Consider the following 22,706-nt stretch of genomic DNA (forward strand, 5'->3'; position numbering starts at 1 on the left):
TCCAAGGCATATTTCATATTAAAGAGTTCATTTTGGCAGTAGAAATTGTGCAGATCATCTTGAAATACTGTTCACTAAGGAATACATTCAATTTAGCAAGCGTTACAAATATACCCAAACAATTGCTTAAATACCCTGCTAGAAGGACTTCATTGGGTATTACCTTTTAAATACTATTATTTTTCCAATTTTTCTTTGCCAGATTGACTCTTCTCTTGAATTTTTAAAAACTCCTCCACAAAATCTAACAGCATATTACAATGAGGAATTAAGTGCATTTCTAAAAGAGTGAGTTTGTTTTTATTTCTATCTTTCTCTTCCAGAAAACAAAAACATTAAAAAATATATTCAAAAGTTTTGCTTTTAGACCAATATCTAAATCATTTTCACCATTCAGAGAGAAAAAAAAAACCCAGAATTAAACTTCATTTTAAGTAAAGTATTGAGATTGTGTCAGAGAAGCACTCTGGAATTTTATTTTACACTAAGCACTCCCCTGTGAGAAATAGGATACTGGATACTGAGCAACAGCTCTAATTAAAACAAACACAAAAATGAGCTTGAAACAGGAAAAGAAATTTAAGGGTTAAAAATCCACAAGTTATTTTTGTGTGTCTGACACCTCTTCAAAGATTCATGACACATCCAAAGGAAGGCAACATCACAAGTGACATCAACCTTAGATCAGAGGGGACTCTGCAGCTATTTCTGTATTAGCTATTCTAAAAGGGAGCTAGTTTCAATAAATGTAAATAATATGAACTAACCACTGAAAAAGCCCATGGTATATTCACACACATCTAGCAGCTTATATATTTATGCTGAATTGTTTCAAGGGATATAGCTACAAAAATTAATTCACATCTCTCCAAGCAAGACAGTCGTCTTCTCCTAGCAGCCAACTTTGCACCTTTTATTTGTGATGTTTGAATATCTGCATATGAACACAAACATACAAATATATCAAAGAAGTTACTTTCAGCTCACATGTTTGTTTGTCACTGGTCAGAGACAGTATTAATATTTTCCTTTAGCAGGCTAATCTCCCTACTACGAATTTCAAATCCTTAGGTAGACATACCATAGCATTCTGGCCTCTACTTCTTGGTCAGAAAAAAAATGGAGAAAGACATGTCTGAATTTGTCCAGAGAGGATTCTTACAGCAGTCCTTATAGAGACTGGATGGTTTTCATGGTTTTCTTCATAAAGAAGAAATGAAATTTTCTCCTTCCCAAGAATAAACTTCAGGATCAGAAGTATTCTTCTAGAGGCTAAATTATGCAGTCTAAGAACACAGACTGTCAGGTAGAACTGACACTGAAACTCATTCCCCTGTTAAATCTTCTCAGAACAATCATTAGTCGCTTTCTGCTTCTATGAGAATGGAGAAATTTGACAGTGTTTCTCTCTTGCTTATTGTCCCCTCCTCCGGTACCACTTGAAATCCCCCACGACATGACAAGAGCTAACTGCTCCCTTCAGATCTGACTGAATCCAGGTGTCCTATGCAAGAGGTGACAGCTAATTGGTCTCAGGCTGTTTGATGTAACAAAGACTGGAGGCCTGTAGGGTACACAAAACATGTCTGGCAAAGCCCAAAGAAAGTCAAATCAATAGACTTTTGTAAGCACTAAGTCTAATGGCTGCTTTAAGCTGGGATCAACAAGACTCTCTAACTAGCTCTCTCCTCCATGAAAAAGACTGATTTTTAACTGAATAATGAACCCTGTTCTCCTGACCTTTGCTGCTAATATATGCTTTCTTTTCCAGACCCTCACAACAGCAGCTTGCTGATCTTAAAAACTTCTCTTTTTTCAGGTAGCCCATGCCTCCCAACACATAAAAAAACAGAGACTGGCATCCCCACCTGCCTGGACTGCCATAGACAATGGGATTCACTCCTTCTATTACTACTATTTAGCTGTCATTAAAAAAAAGGTTCAACAGGTCTGAAAAAGCAACCATTCCTTTCAGAGATTATACAGATCCACTTTCCAAGTCTCATTATGAGATTTGGGTCTCAGTGCTAGAAACACGTTCAGCTGACTGAGGTCTAAAGCTTCTACACTGCAAGAATATTTAATGTTATCTTGATTCATCCTTTGCTGAAGGGATTAACCACATGAGTATGTTAACCATGCTGAGAAAGTTGTAAGTCAACAAATTTCAACATTTTACAGGCCAAAACCACACAGAGCACATCACACCACACTTGGTAACTTCTATCTTGAGTCTGCAGGGAGGAATTTAACCTACCACCAACAGAATCTAAGGATCTGATAGTGCTGCAGAAGTGTCCACAAAGACAAACCAATGAGACAGACTCAGCTGAAGGGGATTAAACCTTCTGCCACTGCTGCCTTTAGCTTAGATGCATGAACCTTAATGAAAGAACTCACCAACACTACTATTGCCTAGAGGAGCCATAAATCAGAGACCCAGGACATCTAATTTGGCATTAGGGACTCCCATGTGTCAAGGCTTCTATAGGAACTACAATGAGCGACTGTGAGAAGTTTTGGGAAAACACCCTTACTTTTTAATGGAGCCAAAGAAGTAAACATATTCCTGAAGCCTGCACAACACACAAGACCTCAGCAACCTAATGCCATTCCTACATGGATAAAATGAAAGGAGTTTTCCTGACTAGACAAACTCTTAGCCAACCTCTCTACTCATTCACTGCGACATGTTGTCTCCATTGATTACTGCCTATTCAGTGACAAATATCTGCTGATCAATAAAAAGATTTAAATATAAAGGCAGCATAGTACTGGTGGAGACTGGTGTATGTATACATATGCATACATTGCTGCCTCAAAAAAAAAGCCCAAATAATTTCTTTTCTCCATTTATTTCAGACAATATTATGGAGAATAGTATCAGTTATTTAGTCCAAGCAATCATAAACATTGCAGCACTGCATACTTCCAGTTTATATATACACCTATATAAACTGGAATATACATCATTTGACACATAAAGAATATTAAGTATACATATATGCATGTGTTTGTACAAGATTTTTTATCAACTGAGTTAATCTGCAAGCCTGCAATATAGTAGGTGGTTATATTTTAGTGAAATATAGGTAAACATTTTTTTATATCTTATCTACCAGCTTTTAACAAAAGACTCTCTCTTGCAGGGCATGCCCCTGTTACATGCTGGATGTTGCCCTCAGTTCCTGTTTCCTCAGCTCCCAGCAAAATTAGGGGAAACATATGAAACAGTAATTTTGCAGAAGGGCTGTGCAGCTTGTATGATCAGACTCAAACCCAGTAAAAGAAACATAACTTGTCTTCCCACAAGACTTAATGGTAATTTTATGTATGCATAGAATTGCTCTAAGTAAAATAGCTGTTTAATTTCATACAAATAAAGATATGGGCAAATGAGACATTCGCCTAAGGAAGCATATGGGAAGATAGTGCAGGTAGCTCTTTAATGATGGAAGGCAAGTGTCTAGATGGAATAGACTACAGAATATTTCAGCTGTAATGGAGGTACAATGATCATCTAGTCCAACTGCCTGATCAATTCAGGGACGAACAGAAGTTAAAGCACAGTATTGTCCAAATGTGTCCTAAACACTGACAGGCCTGGGGCATCAAGCACATCTCTAGGAAGACTGATCTCTTTGATCAATCTTGGTAAAAAATGCTTCCTGAAGTCCAGTGTGAACTTCCCCTGAACTACTCTCACATCCCCCATCACTGGACACCAGGAAGAAGAGAGCTGCATCTCCCTCTCTCCGTCCCCTCCTCGGGAAGCTGTACAGGACAATGAGGTTGCTTCTCAGTCTCCTTTTCTTCAAACTAGACAAACCTAGTGTAAATCATTAGGACTCATTTTGTATAGTACAGGTAACCACATCAGTGAAAGGGGCAAGTCAAACTGACCACTCTCAGTCAGTGACCATGCACTGCTATGAGGGAGACAGTGCAGGATGTTAGACAGTGTAACCTGAAACATCCCACATGCCTGATCACAGTCCTAATTATAGCTCTGCCTGGAAGGTGTTTAGCAAATCCCTTATGTTGAGATCTGCTGATGAATTGTTTTTATTCTCAGGTTATATTGATACAACCTTTTAGAACTTAATTTAAACATCACTGGAAGACAACATACTCATCTGACAAGTCAATGCATACAATTTTGTTTACAGAAAATATCACTGCCACTTAAATGGAATAGTTTACTCTACATTGTACAATCACTTGGTTATATTAATGAAAACAAGGTCAAGACTCAGAAGTTATATTAATATTGTAACACATATTACCTTTGAGTATTTTATGGGTATTCATCCACAAATTACTGTAGAATGCCTGGTATATTTTGGATTTGTTTGATCCTGTATGAAAGGAGCTCATTTATATAAAAATAATATTTCTGGAGTAATTAATTATACAGATTCTCATTTCTTGCCAAAAGGTGAGTCTATGCAAACAATGAAGTTCATTTTAACATTTCCATAAAGTCACACTTACTGAGAGGTAACAAAAGACATTTTCCCATTGACCTCAGCCTCAAAAGTTCCATTTTCTAAGTGTCTAGAAATCAAAGCCAAGCCAGACTGGAGACCAAACTATTTTTAAAAATCACCCTTTTCAGTCTCCTCAATTCGGGACTCACAGTATTGTTTTGTGCATGATCCAGTTCTATTTCACAGACCTGCATGGAATACTGCTATGGCAATAAAACTGTCTGAGCTAATTCAAGCACTCTTTTTCTCTTTAAGTGGCATTCATTTGAAATGAAATGTTATCTCTTAATGAAATGAATCAAAACTACTTTCTACCATTTTTAGCCTCATTGATTCAGTAGAATTCTTGGGGAAAAAAAGCCCCATGTAGGTATGCTGCAGTAAGACCTTATCACCTAGAGCTCTAAATGTGAAAATAAAATATGATAAATGAAAAAAACCTTACATGGTGGGGGAAAAAACCCATCAATTTATCAAAGCAGCATGATTTTTAACATATAAAGTTGGTTGGGAAAGATAATTTTTTCAAACATACTATGACAGGGTCTGCTTATATAAACATTTCAGAATTATTAAAAATGTATCAACTCTAATATGTGAAAACGGCACTACTATACAGCAGAAGTTACGGGCAAGCTGAAGATGTACTCCTTCCCATTTTGAAGAAAAACATGCTTGGGGCGAAAAAGTTTTCTAATTCTGAATTAAGTTACAAATTTCATACCAGAATCTGTGACTTTTATGACAAAATTCAATGTGAAGGTGTGGATCTAGAGTCTGTGAAAAAGAGATCCTTCAGGCGCCACTCCTAATTGAAACTGTAACTGTAACCCTTTTACTGCCTCCTTCACCTCCATCTGTCCTACACCTGTAAGAAGAAACTGCAAATTCCTCCTCAGATAACAAGGGAGGAGGTGCCACAGGAACACTACAGATTAAAGAGAAAAAGAGAGAGAACACCCACACAGAGCACATGGAAGGTAATGCCCAGTAAACAGACCAAGAGGGGCTACCTCATCCCATGGAGAACAGGCACTGAAGAGCAATGCAGCACTGTCACTCGGAGTTTTTCTGCAGACAGACTGCTCTGGGCAAGCACCCCCCCTCCCAGTTAGACGGTCTCATGCTGCATCTGCTACACTGCACTCTTTACTTGCCTCAACACTCCTACATGTGAGTTCTGAAAGACCCTGCTACAAAAGGACAGAATTGAGGATAGCACACTCTGAGACAAAATATGAGACTGAGCTATTCTGTCCCAGAATAAGCCATAGGAAAAAAATTGCTCCAATAGTTACAGTCTTAGCAGGATGCCATCCAGAGGGACACTGGCAGACTTGTGAGGTGAGCAAGAACAAGTGTGAGGTCCTGCACCTGGGTCAGGGTAATCCTAAACCTCAATACAGGTTAAATGAGTGGATTGAGAGCAGCTTTGCATATGGGTGGATGAAAAACTGGAGCTGAGCCAGCAACTCATACTCCCATCTCAAAAAACCAACTGTATGCTGGGCTATATCAGAAGGTACTTCTCTACTTTACCCTCTGGAGTGCTGCATCCACCTCTGGGGTCCCCAGCATAAGAGGAAGGCCACGAAGATGGTCAGATGGCTGGAAAACCTCTGCTATGAGGAAGAGCTGAGACAGCTGGGATTGTTTAGCCTAGAAAAGGTTTGGGGAGATCTTATGACAACCTTCCTGCTCTTGAGGGGGACCTATGGGAAGGATAGGAAGGTCTCATAATCAGGGAGTCAGTCTAGTGATGGGATGTGGAGTAATGGTTTAAACAGAAAGAGAGTAGCTTTAGATGGGATATTAGGTAAGGTGAATGTTCTTTACTCAGAGGGTGGTAAGGCACTGAACAGGTTGCCCAGAGAAGCTGTGGATGCCCCCATCCATGGAAGTGTTCAAAGCCATGTTGGATTGGACTCGTTGGATTGGACTCTGAGCAGCCTGGTCAAGTGGAATGTGTTCCTGCCTATGGCAGGAAGATCATCAACTAGATCATGAACTAGATGATCTTTTACATCCTTTCCAACCCAAATGATTCTATGATTCTATGTTTCTAACAAAACAAATAAGCATCTTAGTTGTCCTGTCATTAAGTTTTCTGTGCTACCAGCTCTACTTAAGTGTATCATTTGACAACATTCTGTTTTTGCATTTCACCTTGTAATGAAAACAAAAGGTCAATGATTTAGGGTAAAGTGAGGATGACATACTAATATCCAAGGGCCACACCTTAGTTAGTGAACAAGAGATGCAAGCCATTACTCAGGAGTGCAGGAAAGATGCACTCCTTGCTAACTATGTTCAGTCAAAAAGTGAGACCCTCAAAAATTTGACTTCTCATCCTAAAAAGAATTTTGTGTCATTTTTTGATCACAAAAATTAAAACCCCAGCTATCTTCTTAACCTGTTATTCTTTGACTCACAATAGCAACAGCCCCTTTTCACCATAAAAATAGATTAAGATAATTGGTAAAGTAGATGTTGACATATGTCAAGACCATGGAAAATTACTGCAGATACCATTTCACAAATGTAGGGGTCTAAGTTAGATAAGTTAGATAAAAAGTTATTGACTCCAGCAGTGCTATATGATGCATTCTTGCTGATAAAAAAAGTGTTTCTTCAGCAATGGTCAATGACAATCCACAATCAAAGCAGTTGTCAAAATTATGTTACAGATTCTAAAAAAAAAACAAGATAAAACTAGAAACAGATGTTTGAGGCTGAGCAGAAACCAAAAAAAGCAGAGAAGAAAAGACAGCAGATAATCCTTGAAATTGCCACAACTCCAAAGAAACACATCTGGCACAACAGCAGGCCAAGCTACTGCAGTGTCTCCCATGGACCAAAGCTGAAATTCAATGCGCATTTTTCCACCTCACAGCCACAGAAAAGCCAGTCAGTCCTGGTATGACTTTCTATCTGGTTTGTATCTGCTTTGCTATGTATTTGTGATCAATTGCAGCAGTATAGCCATAGTTCCACATCCATGAGGTAAAAGAATCCACAGCTATGGATTTTAATGGGACTGAAGTGTCCTTAAATCCATACATATCAGCCTAAAACTATGTGGAAAAAAGTCTTCTTCCTTTATGAGTAAGACTGTAGAGGAATAAATTGTGAAGAAAAAAGGGAACAACCTGGCTAGTGATGAAGGAAGACAGGCTTTGTACCGAGGTAATTTAATAGCAGCCAGAGCTGCTGGGAAAGACAAAAGCATCACACTGAAACTCTGGAGAAGCTCAGCGTATCTGCTGCTGGCCAGGATCTCTGTACGACTGAAAAACCAGGGAAAAATCTGAGGCAAAAGGACTCACGTTTCCTCTCCTTGGGGAAGTCTTGACAGGTTTTCTACTTGCAGACACAGTTGTAGTAATTGATGATGAACATGGCTACAGCCACTGCCCAGCCTCCACCCTTCTAGTGTATTGTACCACAGCTGACCATAAAGGAGCTCAAAATTACAGGATTGAAATCAAACAGCAATCTTGTGGGAGAGCTGAGGACAAATTTCAGGGAGTCTGGGCTCCTGGACAGTGGCTTCCAGCAGCACCAGCCCCAGATGTCATAAGCAAAGAACAAGCATCAAAACAGTTGGGGATTTTTCCCTTCCTCAGATCTGAAGTGGCCTAACCAGCTTGGATGCTCTGATTCTGTTTCTAAAATAACTCAGCCTTGGAATAGTGAGGAAAAGTCTTTAGAGCATGAGCTTAAAAGCAGCTTCTATATTTATACAAGGTAGTTTATATTTTTTAACCCTAGGTCATACACTTCACCTCTGAACAACTCAAGACCTACACACTCATGATTTTGAACACAATTTTAAGAGACCTCTAATTGATAGGTCTGTTTGGTACAGTACCTAAAGCTCTGCTTACACCACTGAATACAATGTTAGTATCTAGAAATACCTAGTCATGGGATAATGTAATCATCTTTTCACCATTTCAATACAGTGGGAGGATTAGTATTAGTATCACTCTGAAAGTAAACTTTTGTGTCACAACTCCCTAAAACTTCATGTTCTTAATAAACGAAAAGGCCGATCCAGTGCCCACTAGAGGATACAACTTTGAGTTCTCTAAACTTCCTTAGCTTTGGAATCTAACATCTGGCATCCTAGACAGCTGAAATATCTTGGATTTCATGTCTCTATTACTGTAGCAATTATTCTATATATTAAAAAAAACTCTTGAAATTTCTGATGTGATATTTTTCTTTTCTTAGGTTAGTCCTTCAACTCATGTCATAAATCATTTAAATCCTTCAGACATCTGCATGTGCCTACTAAGGCAACCTAAGGGTGGCCTTAACTCATTTTGTGACATCTTAGGAAGACAAATCTCTACCACAGGGTTAAATTCAAATGTCAAAAATAGCAGTGTAATTCCAAAAGTGTTGATTCAGTCAAGAGTTTCCCATGGTTTCAACTGTCATTTAGAAAATCCACTGAGAATTAGCAAGACAGTAAAAGTATTCTATAATGAAGTGATATGTAATATCCATCAGTGGTATACTGGACTTAACAAAGTAAATACACCTTTATTTAAGAATGTAAGGAAGTTTAACAAATAACTCAACCTATTTCCAGCACTTTCGCTTAATGTTGTTTTGTCACTTAAGTCTGACATGGAAAAATTCAGTCACAGAACACACACTAAATATCAAATTAAGCCGTTTTCTGATCAGAGTACTTTAAACCACAGAAAAACTTGATCCCATTTGGGTTTATTTGATCATGCCTGTCTTGCTATTTTCTATCCTAAATCATAGGAAAAGGATGAAGTATTTTCTTCCAAGCTGACCCTGTTTATAGCATATACTTAGAAGTAGTATTTAAAATTCAGAATTCAACCAAAGTGCTTACACTAAGCTTCAGTTTTAGCGTTTTATTGCATTTTACACTTAAGTACCAGTGGCATATTTTACAGCACCCCATTTCCCTAGTTCCTTGGCATTTCAGATGCCTTTGTAGTACAACTTGATTACTGCTCTTATTTAGAATCATAGAATCATAATGTTGGAAGAGATTCTTGAAATAATCAAGTCCAACCATCTACCACTATCACTGCGTTCAACATTAAATCATGTCCTTCAGTGTCATATCCAGAAGGCTTATGACTCTGGGATATGGTGTATCCAGGGATGGTGACTCCACCTTCCTGGGCTGTCTGCTCCAATGCTTTACAAACCTTTCCATATTTTCTTTTTTTAAAATATGTAATCTAAACCTCCCTTGGCACAACTTGAGACCATCTCCTCTCATCTTGTTATTTGTTACCTGGGGGAAAAGCCCAACCCTCAGTTTCCTACAGCTTCCTTTCATGTAGTTATACAGAACAGGAAGATCTTTAGTCTGTTTTTCTGCCAGCTTAACAACCCCAGCTCCCTCAGCTGCTCCTCATACGGCCTATTCTCTAGAGCTTTCACCAGCTTAACTGTCCATCTTGGGACTTGCTCCAGCACTTCAGTGTCTCTACAAAAGTGAAGGACCCAGAACTGAACACAAGATTTGGGTATGGGCTCACCAATTACTTCCCTGGTCTTGCTAGCCACACTGTTCTTGATATAAACCAAGGATGCCACTGGCCCTGGCCAGCAAGGACACACTGCTGACTAATGTTCAGCCACTGTCAAACAGCAACCCCCGATCCCTTCCCACCAGGCAGCTTTCCAACCACGCTTCCCCCAGCCTGTAGTGCTGCATTGGATTATTGTGACCCAAGGGCTGGACCCAGAACTTCACCATATTGAATCTCATACAATTGGCCTCAACCTATTGATTCAGCTGACCAGATCCCTCTGCAGAACCCTCCTACCCTCCAGCAGATCAACACTTCTATCCAGCTTGGTGTCATCTGTGAACTTGCTGAAGGTGTACTTGATCCCTTCACTCAGGTTGTCGAGGAAGATACTAAACAGGGCTAATCCCAACACTGAACATTGGGGAACACCACTGTTTCATGGCCACTCTGTCTCTGATCTACCAGTTCAGGTCAATGGAGGAGAATTGTTAGCAGTTACCTTTGGAACAAGCTGCCTTTTTCTGCCCTGAAACTCAGTCCTACAGTTGTCAGTGAACTTCACTGATATTAAAAGATTGATTACTACCCCTCTTAAACATCATTATCAAAATGAACACCACCATTCAAAATTAACTGCCAAAAACTACCTGTGAGAGACACATGCGGCCAGTCTCCAATGAGGCCATATCTCTCAATTTCTGCATATCAGATAATAGAAAGGCTGGAGTAATGCTTGATTCACAAACTGGCTGATTACTTTCATTTATTTTAAAGCTCCAGATGAACCAGGGGTAATATCACTGTTGTAGCTTTAGGACGGTTGCTGTGCACATTCTGGCAATTGAAGTGTGTCCACAAACAGTCACTCCCAATTCACAACACTGGTCACATTATAAATTGAGAAAAAGAAAATAAAGATTGTTATATCCATAGCTATGATTTATGGGATAAATTGCATTTGCTACATCTTTTTGGTCTCCAGTCACATAACTTCCAGGGTTGCAATGTGGTGTCTACAGTCTTCACAAAATTTCTTTCACCTATGTTTACTTAATTTGATAGCAATCTCTATGGCTATTTCTACACTGTCTTTCATTAGGATAAAAGGACTTTAATGGTCTAATATAAATGTGATTTTTTTCATATGATTACAATATAGGAATACCCTCTATACTAATAAAACAACTTTTTTCTAACAAAGATAAACTTCAAATGTACAAACATGTATCTTCTGAAATATACAAACTTAAGTTTTGTTTGATAGAATCTCAGATGTGCTGCAGAAGATGTCTGCTTTCATGAGGGAAGACATTTCAGAAGCTGCAAAAACTGCAATGGTTTTCATAAATCTTCCTATTACTAGTACTATTTTATTTCTAATCATTCATTCAGTTCCTTTACCTGTTGGACTTTAGTTCATAAACATATATTAGCATCAGACAACAGCTTAAAAATCACTTGACTGCCTTTCCACTATTTGCCAGAACAGTGTGAAAGTTGAAAGAGATGATATCTCAGACTCCCACAACATCAACTCTTATCAAAATACCTTCTTCAGACTACCTCTTCAAAGTGTAATTGGGCTCATAAATTGACAAGTTTACGAAACATCTGCACTGAGCAGGGCTGCAAAACTCTGCTGGTTTCCTTGATATAAGGCAAGGAAAGTGTGTCAGTATAGCAAGGACCCAGGAAAGAAGCCCAAATATGATGAAGACAAAAAGAGACCACAAGAAAGTGGTATTCAGATGGCTTAGCTGAGGAGAGGGAAGTTTTTGAGGTCACAGTGTCCAAACAATATGCAGGTCACCAAACTGCTGTACAATATTATTCTTCAAACTCACAAATAGTTACAGGAATGTGAACTGTCTGAAAGAAGAAGTTAAATAACTGGCCATAAAGCAAAACCAGAACATTTTTAAAACTACTGGATACTTTGTATTGCTGGCAGATTTTTAATTAAAATTGAAAAAACTTCTAAAACCTACACTCTGCATCAAATAGAAATCAATTCGGATGTCATATGACATCTAATAAAAAAGGTTTGACTGGATGATCAAAATATTTCCTTTTGATCTCACAGATTATGAGTCTATTGACATTTGCATTCTTGAGAACTAGTTTTTAGGAACAGCCTGGAAGTCAAAAAAACTTTGGAATCCAGAAATTCTGGTTTCATTATACAAAGTTGTTACATAAAAAACACAAAGTATATATATAAATACAAAGTGTGTGTGTGTGTGTGTGTGCACGTGCGCGCGCATATATGTACATATAAACACAAAGTTGTTATAACAGCTACAGATGAAACAGCGAATTGAGTCTCAATTTAGTACAGCTACTTAAAAATAAATTTTTAATCTGCATCATTTACAAAAGTAAAGTTAAACCACTATTCTGGCTTTATAGATATTTATATATAACTTCAGTACTAATGAGAGTGCCAGCATTTACTCTCTCTCTAAATAAATTTTTTTTTTTAAGGGGAAAAAAAGGTCAAACAATAATGTAGGTTAAAAACAGGTTACATAAGTGATAGTCAACACACCAATGGATACGACTGCTTTAAGTGGATTACATGGATTTGGAATTGCTTGGATTCATACAATGTTCTGTGTGACACCAAGAGAAATACAATTCCACAGAATAAATTACGAAGCACTTGGTGTGCATTTGCCACTTGCATAAATTTTTATTAAACTTTTATTATAACATCCAGCCTTGTCTGTGTTTTGAGTCAGAAGCAGGAAGGAGCAAAGTTGTCTGATGAAGGCTGCACACATTCAAGCAGCACAGCTGTGAACTGGACACAGCTGCCTGGCACCGCCTCTGAACCATTAAAACTGGTGAGGATCTGTTAAGAGTAAAGCAGATCAGCCAAGGATGATGAGTGGCTTTTCAGTGACATTGGCTTTTCAAAATAATCCTAAAAGAAAGGATTACAAAAAATTGGGTAGTGGGAAGATGCTTTTGCTTTGTTTTGGGGAGGATGTTTTTCCAGCTCCCTTTTCCTGCCTTCAATAATCTGTCAATAACCTGTCAATAATCGCAGATATGACAAATTATCTATGTGTCTCATGATTTCTTGCTGTCCACCATTTAGAATAGCTGGGTGAGATAACAACCACTGGAATTAAACATGATGGTCTTGCCTATCAGAAGCAGAAAGATAGATGCATAAAAATCTTGATCCATTATGTCAGAAGTACACATTGCTGCCAGAATGTTTTCCAAGTGCAAGAGAGAGAGAAAAAAACCTTTAATTCATTTTTTAATGAATGTCCTGCAATATAGCCTGTATTATCAACATCAGAGGAACCTGGATCTCCTCAGGAAATGGTGTGTAGAAGCTGTTTTTTTATATTTCTATACAGTCAGTTCTGAGATGTGCCTTTCCAAAATGTGTTTTCTTTCAGTTTCTCCCTCTCTCCCTGCTGATATTTTGGCATTTGGCCTCACAGGATCAGCTGCTTCCAGAATGCTGCATCTTTCCACAGTTCAAAACCAGGATCTCTTCAGTTCCTCCTCTTCTGACACTTTCTGACACCCAGCAATTTTACAGTCGAGTAGCCAAACCACCAATTTGCTGTCTTTCTTAACACTCTCAATGGAAACTGACTTTAACAACAGCTTAAGCACACTTCGTGAAACACAAGACCACTGCAGCTGTCAGAGCTGCTGTCTTCACTATCAAGCTCTTGGAACACAGATTAAAAATTAGAGGACTAACTCCCCTTGGTTTTTTTAAAAACATTTAGTTGTCCTATCATTTTTCACCTATAAATGCACTTTGCTGCTAAAAAACATAGGAGCAAGTACTGCATTACTGGAACTGTAAAGAAACTCAAGTATTAGCATCTACTAGCATCTAAGGACTGAGGATTGCAAATATCTTTTCTTTACAACTTTCTGCTTTTACATGTTTGTAACTGCTATGATGAAATTGTCTTCTTAAGGCTTTCAATTTCCCACACATATATTTACCTAAAGTGCTTTTGCCATCATTAAGGCTGAGCAAAATCCTTTAGTGCTTCCTGAATTGTGTGAGGAATGTAACACCCTTTTCCTTTTTAGGTTGCAAATGGATTTTCCTTGTGTTTCTTGTGCATGAGTTTGTTTTCAAATGGCATTTGCACTTATAAAGTAACATTGCACACGTCTGTGATCTGCCTTCACATGCACTGTAGGTCCCTCCATTAGTGGTCTCACTTTGAGTGAGGATGAGAGTTCCCAGCTTGCACAGGAGAACAAACCAGACAGATGTGCCATTAAGCAAGAAAGCATTCTGACACGAGTAGTGCAGAGAAAATCTTATCCCAGAATGGATAGAAAAGCATCTAAACTGGAGCTGGAGTGAGGTGACTTTTAAGGTCCCTTCCAACCAAACCAAGTCACCCAATTGTAACAACTCAAAGACGTCTAATTAAGTTAGCTATTCTGCATGCTGCACATACCTTTTGCACTCTCAGCAAAAGCAGCTGCAACCTCTACTAGTCCCTGCTCAAATCAGCTGCTAACTCTCACAGTGTGCTGCACCATACTGATGTGTATGCTGCTCAAATAACTTCTCCAAACTTTAATTCCATGATGCTAACATGTCCTCTGATGAAGCAATGGATGGACAAAGTTTTTTTTCCTCCTTGTTTTTGTTATTCTACTGATGTAAAGTCAACTGTGCACTTACGATATCCTGGACCGTTTTAACACTTATAAAATATAAGGATGGAAGGAACCAAAAGAAGTATTGATAACTAATTATCTGTATCTTAAGTACTTTAATTTTGTAAAATAAGATATCAAATGCTAAATGCAGTTAGGTCTAGTAAGATGTTTTTCTGAATTTATTTATTGCTGGGATTAGCACTACAGCTCCAGCAGTCTGCACAAGAAAATTGTAACTATTATCATGTATGAACCCTACATTTAGTTCCTAAGATACGTAAATATGTTTTTGTTGAGGTTCCTCTAGTGACAGTGAAGGGAAACACAGTGACAGTGAAGGGAAAAGTGAAAGACATTTTTCCCCACTTTGCCCCCAAATTCAAGAGGTAGGTTACATTTAGAATCTTCATCTTACTATGTGAATGTAGCATTGCATTTCACCAACTTTCAGAAGTATTTGTTCCCTACACAGCTAAAGCATGCCCTGAAGGGAGTTTTCCCCCCAGTTATTCCTAAAGAATATTTCTATTTATTTTTAAGGTTCCTAAACAAGTTTCTGTAACAAGATCTAGGCTATAGTTGGAAATAATGTCACTGATCCTAACCTCTGCTCAAAATGTTTGTAGGAAATAATTTTAAAAGCAGAATACACTCTACAAAAAAAAAAAGCCAAGGAGTTCTATCGCCACAAGCCCCAAATTCACCAAGTGCAGAGAAGGCAAGGAACATGATTGCTCAAATGAAAAATCCCCCATGGTTTGAACAGTTCTAAGCTAAAATCCAGCTACAATTCAGCCAATGTTTTTAAATCGTCGAGACTTATCATGCTCAAGACATATGTTGGTCTGCAAAATTTAGAATAGACTATTTATATATTTTTTCTTCTCTTAATAGCATGAGTCCCTTGCAAAGGCCCAGGTCATTGCATATATGTGGGCACGATTGCTTTTGCCTCTCTAAAACCAGAAGGCTCCAAATATATCAGAGACAAATGAAATCTGTATCATTTCCACTATTCCTGGTCCAGAAAGTTTTAGTTACTTCTGTGAAGAGATTGCTGAGTCCTTGCCTGCCACTTTAGAGTCACCCAAAATCTTTCTGATTGACCATGAAGGCCAGAGACCTTAATAGCAGCTCTACCACAATGCCTAAAGACTGCTGAGCAGTGGAATGGGATTACTGACAGCTGTCCAACACTGTTGGACAGCTGGTCCAACATTAGGAAGAAGAGCAACCTAAAATTTGGTGTTTTCTGCACAGGGAACAGCGGAGAACACAAAACCAGGGTAAGGATGAACCTTGGGTGACTGTAATCTAAAAATGAAAAGCCAATATCACATGAATATAAAGGGCTTTCCCATTTTATTCTACTGGCCAAATCCATTGCTTCTATGAGAGGAAGTATCTGTTCTTCAGCCAACAAATTTTGTCACATAATAGTTATTTCTCTTTATTTACAATAGGTAGAAACATTTAATGAAGTTAATTGTAGCACTAGTGAGACAGGTTTATCTCTGAAGAACAAAAGGTTTTTTAATGTCTAATTAATAGCTGATTTGCTGTTTGTACTTAAAGAAAAAAAAAACAGTCATTGAAGCTTCCTAGTGGAATTACCTTTTAATGTTTTCTACTAGAAGCACCAAAATGGCCAGCAAGAATTCAGTGTAATAGTTTTAGAAAAGGAAAATATTCACTGTTGGGGAATATGGAAGTTTTTATTGAAATATATTACTGTATTCAGTTACCTACGCTTAGATTTCCCTTTCCTCATGATTTCACATGATTTCATCATGATTTCATCAGTTGTTGGCATCTGTCTCAAAGGAGCTTGGATCCCCCAAAATATCTAATTTCAAGTACATTAAAAAGAAGTATTAGATTAGATTCCATTTTTTCACTTGTCATGTCATTTTACAAAACTCCTTGGCAATGAAAATCTCATTGTTAACTTCTGGAAAAGAATTGCAGATTAGTTGAGGGGTTATAACTGGCTGACTTCCTAATTAATGCAGCAAATGAGGAAATAAATCCTCCTCTCCCACCCACCGGAAAAAGCGAAAACATTATTTTGCAGGATTCCATTCTTTAACTATTTTCATATAATTATTTTCTTAAGATGGTAAAGAGATGAGGAAGGAACCCGATAAAAGTCAGGATGGCAAGGAGAAGGGTCAGGATTTTTACCAGGGTTCTTTTTGAGAAAGAAACAACACTCTGGTCCAGCACCAGGTTTCTGTGATGTTGCTTGATAAAAAGGGTGAGGCACTGAACATATTGTGTTTCTTCAGAACCCACCTGGAGTGCTGCATTCAACTCTGGGGTCCTCAGTACAGGAAGACTTGCTGGGAGTGAGCCCAGAGAAGGGCTGCAAAATGGTTTGTGAGCTGAGGTACCTCTTCTGTTTGGAAAGGCTCAGAGAGGTGAGGCTGTATATCCTCAGGAAAAGAAGGCTCCAGGGAGACCTTATTGAGGCTTTTCAGTATGTGTAGGGGACAAATAAGATGGGGACAAATTTTTTTGGAGGTCTTGTTGCTACAGGATAAGGAGAAATGGTTTTAAACAGAAAGAGGGTTGATTCAGATTAGAAATAAGGAAGAAATTGTTTACAATGAGAGTGGTGAAACCCTGGAACAAGTTGTCTAGAGAGGATAGGCAGATGCACCATCCCTTGAAACATTCGAGGACAAACAGAGCTCTGAGCAACCTGATCTAGTTTAAGATGTCCCTGCTCACTGCAGGCAGGTTGGACTAGATGACTTCCAAAAAGTGTCTTCCAACTCAAACCATTATAGAATTCTGTGATAAGGGAAAAACCTGCTACAAAATGCAGCTACTTTATTGCTATACTCACTGGGATTTATCTCCATCTTTATTCTAGATCTAGGTACATTCTGAACTGCTGAATAGTCATTACTGAGTGATGAATAAAAACAAGTGTGATGCAGCCTCAGCATGCAAAACATATTCTTGATTCCTGCTGAAGCAACACTTATTTCCCAGGGATGAATATAGTTTAAACTAAAACTAACATGACTTTCACCTCTATAAGTACAGGTTTCAATTACCATTAAAAAAACGAACAACCAAATAATACAAAATTTACAGCACAATGAACAGTTAGAATAACTAGCAGGATCTACTAGAATTCTTATCAGTGAACAGCAACTTCATATTTCAAAAAGCCCCGAAAAAAAATCCTAGTTGTAGGACTATTTGCTCATGTTTACATGAAACTAATTAATACTCCAGAAGCAGGTGACATCGAGAGATATTACTATTTCCTCTGATTCATTGTGATTCAGTTCATGCTTTAACTCACCCCATAAAAGGCTCTTTGAAAACAGCCAAACCTATTCTTGATTTTTACTAAGTTAAAGATGTAAGGATTGCTCATGTACAAGCTTTTTCAGGTAATTAATTACAGGGACCACAGTGGTAAATATTGGATTATTTAAGAACTTACTTAAACTTCCAGTCAAACTCTGAACATGAAAAGAGCATGATGGTTCCTATTATTTTGCAACCAAGTAACATCTTACTGATTCTTGGTCCCTGTGTGTTTGTACATTTTATGGTTAACCATGCAGACATCAGTAACTTACCTAGTCCCACTGTTTAACTGTTGTGTTATCCTGTATGTCTAACAAAATCTTTTTGTTCACTAAGGTTTAACAACTAACTACCACCTTACCCATAATAACATTCTCATCTAATTTCTCTAAGCTTTAAGTCCATGGTGATAGCTTTAAAAGCCCCAGGTTACTCATGGCTACTACAGCTCTGCTTCCCTTTGTGCTCTCATGAACACAACTGCTCTACCAGTAATAAGGACAGGCTTATGGCATTACTTTCCTATCCTCTGAAAACAGCCTATATCATTTGTGTCTTCAAAGAAATGATGCTTGCCAGCATTTTACATGCTGGTACCATGAGTTCTGTTTATCTTGATTTGGCAAAGATAAGGCTTTCTGCTCCATCATACTCCTACACTCTGTGTAGGGTTAGATCAGGCTGCATAAAATATAAGTGTCTGGGAGTAATGTTTTCCCAGCTATTCTGATCCTGGCATACAGATGACAAAGGCATGACACTACTGCAAAATTGTGCTCAAGCAGAGTATCTTCCTTATGAAAAGGTAGCTTTATTTCTTATTTCAATAAGACTGTAAATCTTTCTGGTCCTATCTTATGTAGTCTTTATGTTTTTATGACCCATCAAACAGGATTCAAACCACAAATAAACCTACCCAAAATTCATTAAAATTAGAAAAATATGAGATGCCATCTTAGTAGAGATTGATAAAGATGCACTATGCTCCAAAGTTGGCTGATGTCACACTTAACAGGAAAACAAATTATTCATTGCATGGTTTTTAGCATTACTGTGGGCCAGATGTCTTTTTCAGATCTCTGTTGTGATGGGAGACTCTGGGAACCTCATGAGAAAAACAGAACAAACTTTAGTACATCTATTTGAGTATATTATCAATCTTTTATCTGCCCTCTATTACCTTAAGAACAGTCATCTTCTAGGATTATTTATGCCACCTATTTTGTGGGATTTTTTTACCATATGAATCACAAATTTGATTATCACGGTTCTTCACTAAAAATTCTTTATTTTATGTAACAGTTTAAAATAAAAAGATAAATAAAATAAAAATTTCAGTTGTGCTGTCCATTTAATTTGCATGTACCATTGTCATGCATAGACACTTCAACTCTTACATTTCATTGGAGTTGCAATCTCTTTACTAATAGAAAAGCTCCACCTGGTTTCCCTTATTGTTTTTATTGATGAAAAGTCTGGCCTTCAGACTGCAGTTTCAATCTTCACTTTAAATGTTTCCCACTTTGTGATTCTTGATTTCACTACTGCAGCAAACCCAGAGGCATGCCTCAGCTCTTTCTTCTCAGCCCTAGAAATGCTGTAATAGTCTGGTTTCAGCAGATTGTCTACCATCAATACACTCAACTATTTAATAGCTAATTAGAGCTTCCTGATACCTTTCAACATGGACTCATTCTGTACATCTTCCCACTTAGTTTTTGCTCCTACTCCTATTGTTTCATGCATAGTGGGATCACCAAAATAACTTTGCAGAGCAAACTCTGAAGCTAAAAAAAAGCTTTTGATTCATGGTGTGGTGCTCTCATTGACCCTTGCCAAAGGCCAACCACAAACAGCAGATTGGCTGGAGAGACCAGAAACCTCTGTTAATAGATTTCATTCAGTTGGCTTTGGTCTCTCCTTTAAATCCACAGACTTCTTCCACTTCTGTGTTTTCCCATTAGGACATGCAAAATACCACATAACTATTCACTGGCTGAGAAAGATAATGCGAATAAAGCTATGTTTCAAATTTTCTCCATTACAATCTATGTTAAGGAAATTACAGCCTTTCTCATGCATCTTTTCCTAAAACTGTTTAATCTTTTTCTTTGCTAAATGACAACATGTAGCACTGCTAGGTAAATATGTGGATGACAATTGACAAAACTGTGTTATACTGTATATCCTTTACCTTTTCATCTAAATACAGATGATATGAGGTTAATACAGGCTAACGCTGGGGAAAGTGTAAAAATGTGCAACCCACATGTCTTCAGTTTATCACAGAATCACAAAAGGCTGATAAATACCTCAAAGATCATCAAGTCCAACCTTTGATCAACCCCCATCTTGTCAACTAGGCCACAGCACTAAGTGCCACACCCAGTTATTATGTTCCCTGTTGCATCTATTCATATTGTTTATAACAGTGTCAAGAGGCTTTTCCAGAAGAAGAAAATAAAACAAAATATTTTCAAAACAATTCATTAATTTAAATCCACAATTACAAGATTTTCTATTAGTTCTACATCTTTCATTGTGCATTCACACAATGAAATCAAACACTATCCATTAAAATAATTCAGAAATACCAAAATTCATCATTTTTTCCATTATATGGAGGCTATTTACATAACAAATAGCAACTCAATCAGAATTCCATCCTTAAAAATTTTGTAAAGGAATAAATTAGTGATCCATGTTTGAAGCAACACAGAACAGGCTAATTCCACGTGCATGTAAAAGGGAGAGCTTTTTCAGCATTAAGTTAACTACCATTAAATTATTTGGAAAGTAAATCAACCTCAGTGTTTCTTTGTTCCCAAATACCCATGCTGACTAATCTGCAGCAAATATTGGCATTAGATACCATTACACTCATAAATACAGTAGTGTGCAGTACTTGCAAATTCTCACAGCAATGCAATGTGCCTTATACACAATATTAAACCTTTTGTTTTAAAAGAACTAGCTTATATAGAATAATTAACTTGCCAGTCTGCTTTAATAATCATTAAATGTTATACACACTGAGGACAAAGTTGTCTTTATGCTACAAATACATGTCCATTTACTGACCTGTCTGCAGCCACATAAGAGTTCCCAAACCTAGGTTCAGTGAAGCAGTCACGAAGTGAATCATACAAACACTTCTTGCCAGATCTAGGTATTAGAACATCAGCTTCTCTTTGGGTACAGAATCATAAACAGGGTTGGGTACCTTGTACAACCCTCACTAGAACTTCTCAATATTGAAGTGATACGTAATGGTTCCGAAATTTAGAAAGTCTATACCAAAAGCAGCACAGATTGGAGACAAGACCTAAACAGCATAATAAATAAATGATCATTTTGATTTTCTGCTGTGTTCTGCCTCAGAGTCTCTCAGTATTCTAGCCAAAGTATTCTGGACTGCCTGCCAGAGGTGCGGATGGGGTATCTGGAAGCTGGATGTAACATCACAGTTTATGGTGGTACATGCATGCAAACTTCTGCATTGGTGTGTTAATTGCTCCACCTTTGTGCATATGGAAAGAGCATGGACTGATGCAGATGTGAACACCTACCCTTCCTTTCGCATTTTTACCTATTCTACATGCTTGCTGTTTGAGTGGTGGGTCTCAGTACTCATGGGAACGGAGATTTGGGTCCTGGCCACTTTTATACTAACCCTCAGTATACACTGCTCAGCAGAGCTGCTGGTGCTCTCAAAGGGTTAAGCAGTTCAGGCCTATCAACAGAGGATTGAGCACAGGTTTTTTGTGTACATTCCTAGTATTGTCCCATCCTCAAGAGGAACTTCAGACCTAAACACAGTTTTCCAGATGGCAGAAGTATTCCTCTATGATGCTCAATTTGTACAGTGCTCAAACTCTTTCACCAGTAACTTTTACTTCTCATAAATGATTTGCTGAGTAAAACCTGACAAACCCTTCACAGAGAACATTCATCATACAATAATTTAAAAAAGCTTGACTCTGTTATTACCACACCAGGGGCCTGGGGGCTTGTTGGCAAGACTTCATTGCAGGAACAGCATAAAAAAGCTAATGGGATCCTCACCAAACTTTTTTTCTAAAAGAAAACCAGAGGCAATACAATTCTGCAGTCCGTGAATAAGCTACTAATCACTGAAATTAAAGAATTCAAACAAAAATGTGTTGTGGGTAGGATACATGAAGATATTCTATTTAACTATAAACCAGTAATTAAATTGTGTTGACAGCTACCTATTATAGTGTATGCCAAAAAAAATGGCACCATTTTTCATGCAGATCTTAAAATTATGATCAGTTAAACTACCAAAAGGACCACTGAAAAGAGTACTATTTTTAATCCGTTGTAGACCAAGTCCAGAAGAAGACAAGAAAAAAAGCAAGAGAAACTTTCCTCTGAACAGTGTACCATCCCACATTGCCCATTTTTATTTTTAAAGCTGGTTGCTTCACAGAAGAAATCTGAAGACACAGATCTTACGTGTGTGCTTTTACAGAGAAGCACAGTAATTAGTGCATTATCAAAATTCAAGTATTCATCTAGGAACAATCGTGCACTTTCTGTTCCAAGAATAGCATATACTTAATAGCATGGTATCTTCTTCACTTTGTTTTAATGAGAAGTAGAACCTTAGAAAACAGATAGGGTAATTCTTGTAATGCTATATGCCATTCAGGTGAATGTCCTCTGG

The 22,706-nt window shown here is 37.9% G+C and overlaps 1 protein-coding gene across 2 annotated transcripts in view; it reads right to left on the minus strand.

Moving 5' to 3' along the window:
* Window positions 1-22,706, minus strand: part of PCSK5 (proprotein convertase subtilisin/kexin type 5) — a 227,494-nt gene that overhangs the window by 180,480 nt on the left and 24,308 nt on the right. The gene's annotated exons all lie outside the window — the stretch shown is intronic.

This window comes from Molothrus aeneus, chromosome Z, assembly GCF_037042795.1.
Source record: "Molothrus aeneus isolate 106 chromosome Z, BPBGC_Maene_1.0, whole genome shotgun sequence".
NCBI lineage: Eukaryota > Metazoa > Chordata > Aves > Passeriformes > Icteridae > Molothrus > Molothrus aeneus.